The sequence below is a fragment of the Saccostrea echinata genome, unplaced genomic scaffold (genome assembly GCF_033153115.1).
Source record: "Saccostrea echinata isolate AGI-Se365-2 ecotype Australia unplaced genomic scaffold, CSIRO_AGI_Sech_v1 ptg000007l, whole genome shotgun sequence".
Lineage (NCBI taxonomy): Eukaryota > Metazoa > Mollusca > Bivalvia > Ostreida > Ostreidae > Saccostrea > Saccostrea echinata.
In genome coordinates this window covers 140,290-145,953 of record NW_026889756.1, presented here as the reverse complement: position 1 = coordinate 145,953, position 5,664 = coordinate 140,290, and positions in this window count along the sequence as shown.

The following is a 5,664-nucleotide window of genomic DNA, read 5'->3' as shown; positions in this document are numbered from 1 at the left end:
AAATCAGGGATCCGCTCCTGCGTCTATAGAAAAAGTTGTAGACGTTCTAAAGACGAGAAAGATTCCAGTTTATTTCGTAAATATACTTGAAATTTGAAAGTCATAATATAACCTGATATTGAATACAAAGAAAAGAATATGTTATCTTAGGGATAGGGACAATAAACTCACTCAAAAGCTTCTAGAAATCATCTGATTGAGAAACCTGACTCGGAAATGACTGTAATTTTACAATAATTACGCCCATGTATTACAAAACCTTAATGTTTAAATAATGAAATAAATTCCTTAAAAATGAAAATGAATATCAATGATACTTGCCTTTTAAATTTTATCGGGAAAAAATCTGCATTTTTAAAAATAAATGCTAATTTTTTTTAAGAACAAACGGAATGGCATACAAGGTCATGTCATATGGCATACAAAGTCATGTCATAAAAGAAAATCTTTATTTTTTTCATAATGATGATTATGCATATTTTGTATCATTTTATCGATCCTTAATAATTTAGTAGTCCATCCTATGCACAGTTACATCTGTACATAGGTATACAAGTACATAAAATTGTAACAGATTCTCGATCTCCCTTTCTCTCTTCTTCCTTACTGGAAAATTAAATTTGTATCAAAACAAGGGGGGGGGGGGATGGTGTAAATATTCCAAAATAAATATTTTCTTTCCATTCATTTACAAGAACATTTATTTCTTTTCTCAGTCTTTGAATTTTGGAATTTGATCAGTTGGTATGTTGTAAGTAGTTAGTATTTTTTTTATTATATGATTGAATAATTCCCATCTCTCTGATTGGCTGAGATCCAATAATGTTAGAAAAATACTGTTATATTGACCTGCACGTGACATTCCAGGTCAATATAAGGAATTATTTATTCTTCATTGGACCAATAGATAGGGAAATTTCAAATTGATGCAAATAGTTTTGGAAAGTTATTTCACTTGCACCTAACATCCACTCATATGAACATAACATTAACAGGTCGAGGAATCTACCGTATATGGATATTGTCGTCATTGCGCACAGAGGTGCTTACAGCGAGCAATCGTCCATTCCAATGAATGAGCCGAAAAGCATGATGGTCTACTACTGTTTATATTTTACTAAAAACACGTGGGTCAGTCAAATTTAGGACGCGATTTCAAATGACTGCGGGAAAGTCAACTAATAATTATTTTTAATGTTTTTGTGAAAAACACGAAGAATAGGTTCTAATTAAGATTTCCATGCTCACATTAACAAACAAAGTTAATTTTCCGTGTTAAATAGTACATTGAAATACCGCTCACAAAGTCTTCACAAGTAAATAAGAACCAAGTTTTTATAACTTGATATTCGTAAATTTGCCATGCTACTGGTGTTATTCGTTGTTACTTTGTTATTTGTTTACTAGAAATTAAAAGTTAATTCAGTTATAAAAAAACATAAGTCTATTACTGTACGGTTTTTTTATTCTCATGTACATTGATCATAGAACGTGTATATTGAGTAGCATACATGTATATATCGAAGTTGTATACGCAGTAAACAATGACAATACGTGAGTACACCTCAGAGTCGATTTGTTTTGGACCAGGGAATAGTCAAGTGAAATTCATACTGACTGATAGTACAGCACGGGAAAAACTGCCAGGCTATTGTCAACAAACGGACTTATACAATGGAGTAGAGAAAACCCAGATTTTACCGTTGTAAAACATTTGTATGTAAATGTGAGTATGGAACTAGTAGATAATGATGTACATATTAAGTGTGTAAAATTCTTGGAAAAATGCATCATGTCATTCCGAGAGCGATTTCAAAAACTGGCCTTTACGAAACGTACATGTAGTATTTTTTGTAGTAACCCATAATGCAACTCATTTAGCTGATTGGTCAGTTTGCCAGTCAGTTGGGTGCCTCATTTAGCATGTAAATTTATTCTGACGTCACAGAAAATAGTTTCCTCGACCTGATTAAGGCACATAGATTATTGGGTGAGGGGTGGGGGTGGGGGCTGCAGGTGGCCTGCCCCTCTCCCCACCTTTTGAGAATGTAAAGTTTTAATTTAAACTTTAAGGATGAAAAATTGCAATGAAAGCTCCCCTCTCTTCTCGTTTATGGACCTTTACATCCCATCAAATAAAATTTTGAGTTGGGAGAATTATTTTTCTTTTTTTTTTTTTGGGGGGGGGGGGGGCTAGTCAAAGATTTGTTTTCAGGTAAGTTGCCATTTTTTTCTTTTAATACCCCCTTTTTTCAAAATCAATCCTATATATGTACTTGACATTTATTTTTTCTACATTGCACCTAAACTAGAATTAAAAATTCCAAAATAATACATTTGGTTGTTTTTTAACCCCGTTTCTCTCATTATGTTTGGCTAGTACTTCAGTAGATGTGAACAAGTAAGATGGCATGGATTTGCTTAATAAGTGTGTGTCATTTAATCATTGAATCATACAATAAAGCAATTATTGCTGGGTTTTTTCGGTCAATACGATGATTTAGACACCTTCGAAGTACAATATTCACCTCGCCCTTATTGTCAGGCCTTTGTTTTTATACTTACTACGGATAACTCTTTTCTACAATTGCAAGGTCCCTAAAAGTTAATATAATTTTTCATTTAAGTTATCTTATTTTTTGAAACCGATCTATGAACTGCCTGTCAATAAACTGTGATCTATTGGACCAACTGTCGGTCAATAGACTGCGATCTATTGGACCGCAACGTGTTTCGGAAAAACCGATCTGGGTTTCGAATTTATATGTAACATTGCGCAGACGTCAATGGTAAACAATAATTTGAAACAATGCTATAAATAATGAAAATGGAATTAGGTAGCAAAATAATAATTTAATGCCTGAGCAATCAATAGACGAGAATATTTTTCCCGAGGTGCAGGGAGCAGCTCAGTGTATTCTATTGCCCTCGGCTGTTGGCCTCGGGCAATAGAACACACTGAGGCAGAGCTGCTCCGTGCACCTCGGGAAAAATATTCTGGTCTATTGACTGCTCAGGCATTAAGGTAGATCGCGGGTTTACTGTGTCTGAAAACATACGCTGAAAATTTGTCAGCTAAATCCTTTCGTTTTAAATTTTTCTTTCTGAAATTTTTTTGAGATTCGTCTGCGTGGTTATGTTGTAATTGTATTTCAAATGCACTAATGTTGATGAGAACAGGTGACACTATTTCAATGAAATTTGTTGTAAAATATGCCTTTCACGCCGTTATATGCATTTCAAAACCATGCTCATAATATTAAAATGAAGCAGGCGAATTTTATATTACTCAATACAATAAATGTGGAGTAAATTTAGAATCGATCTATTAAAAAAAAATTAATATGTACTCTAGCTCAATTTCTCGAAAAAGAACTTTAAAGTTTTACAATTTTCCATCAAACATTATATTTTCATCACGACGTTATATTACGTTAGTGCGACATCATTATTTTCGTATACCTGCGTGACCAGAAAAAAATATTAATTAATCAACAATTTACTCAAAATAAAGCATGTTATCCGTAAATTCAATTTTTATTGATTGATGATAATGTTCATGTAAAAGTTGCCATACTTTACCCACAGCGTGGCACTATTTCAATGAAACACAGGAAAGAAGTCATATGATTTTTTTTCCTCAATAAACTCAAGCAATGCGGAAAAATTCTACAAAAAAGGACGTCTTATCCAAGGGGAAATTTGGCCAATTTTGATCAGTTTAGCATGTTTGTTTTCAGCTTATGACTTCTAAATAAATCAAGTATTACAGTGGCGGATCCAGAAATTACAGAATGAGAGGGACAACTCTTGCCTTGACCCCATCCACCCACACACACAACACTATCAGCAGGTCTACATGTAATGCGAATCACTATTGGATGACATGCAAGAATAGATGGCAATTTAGAACGTACATATATTTTATTTCATGATGTTAACTACTTTCATTTCTTTTTTAGAATCGATTTCTACATATGATTAAAAACAAAATCACCTCAAAACTTTATTGATGAACGCCTCCCTTGTTGAGAATTATCTAATTCATCAATGACACCCCCCCCCCCCCACATGTAGATATGATCATACTATTTTTTTTTCACATAACTGTGCATGGCTAAGACAATAGTGTTGATCTTTAAAAATCAAATTCCAGATATTACAAATTCCAAGTGCGCATTTCATCAAGATAATAACTTTGTAATAATGATTTAGAGATATGTAACCTTATGTGTAAAACAAATTAATATCTAGTCACGTAAAGTAGCATGTAGACTAAAACAAAACAAAACAAATTTTACAAAAGTACCGAATAAGTCATCAAATAGGAGGGCAGGCGCTTGACACTCCGGCGCTGGATCAGCCTTTGTATTGTATCAACATAATGACATCTTAGAAGGGTACACATACATATATCATGTGAAGGACTACATGTAAAAGACTGCCTTGACCTCAACATCGCTGACACGCCATTCCGGGGGTAAGGGGGGTGTTGTTCAAGCTTCCATTTTGGGAATTTTAATCTGTATTAAACTGATCTGAAATAAACTAAATCAAATAACATAATTCACGAAACTGTGCCAGTTTGGTGTTGTCAAAGCAACAGTCCTTTGCCATTTGTGTTGTGGCGTGTTCCCGTGGACACGGAATTCGTTTTGTCGCGCTTACTGATATTCTATATAGAGAATGGATGCCAATCCGTATTTCATTTTCACCAGTGCAAGAAAAGAGATGTAAAGGTTAATTGAAAAATACACACTCTTTCAATCCCTCTGCAACAATTTCAATTCAACTACTAGCCTCCCTGCCTCCCATGAATTTTCGTCCGTGCAGTATTTTGCAAGTGCGGGGGCATCTTCCGACTTTTCTTTGTGTTGTGTTTTTTTGTTTTAAAAACCGAGTTATTCAAGCTTGCTATTCTTTCCTGTTACACAAACTTTCCCTTATGTTCATTGCGAAAAGGTTCTGATGGTTTGTTGTTTGTGACGCAATTTTCTTTTTAAAAATGATGTAATTTTTTAATTCCGCAAAAATAAATTGAATGACAATTATATATGCAAAGAATGAGGAATTATTGCGTTTTACTTTGATAAACAGAATTAGTTTTAGCCCCTGAATTTTCCAACATAAAGAACACTCTTATTTTAGTTAAAGGACTTATTGCATCATTTTTAAAAAAATCGTAATTTTATTAAAGATATTGTCTACATCCATCCTTTAGCTATAATATAAATGAATAAATATTTTTACAGACTACACAAGCTTTACTGTATGTTTCATTTAACACCGTATACTGCTGAAGATATTTTTTGCTTGTTTGTAGTTTGATACGTAAACGCGATAGGCTTTCTACCTCGAATCCTATTGTGATGTAACCCGCGATCTACCTTAAATAATTGTATAGCATAGGCGTCAAAAGAAAATTAAAGTGAGGGGCTAATTGAAAGTGTATGGGGGGGGGCTAAATCTTAAAAAAAAATGTAAGCCTCAATTTTAACGCCTATATTATGTATATCTTAGCAAAAAAGTGGGAGATTAATCCCCCCTAGCCCCCCCCCCCTCCCCCCCCCCCCCCCGGTTCCGACGCCTATTTATAATGTGGACCAAGGCACTTCCTGGTATCGAAGATGTCGAGTGTCATCCCTTGTTTTTTATGTACATTGA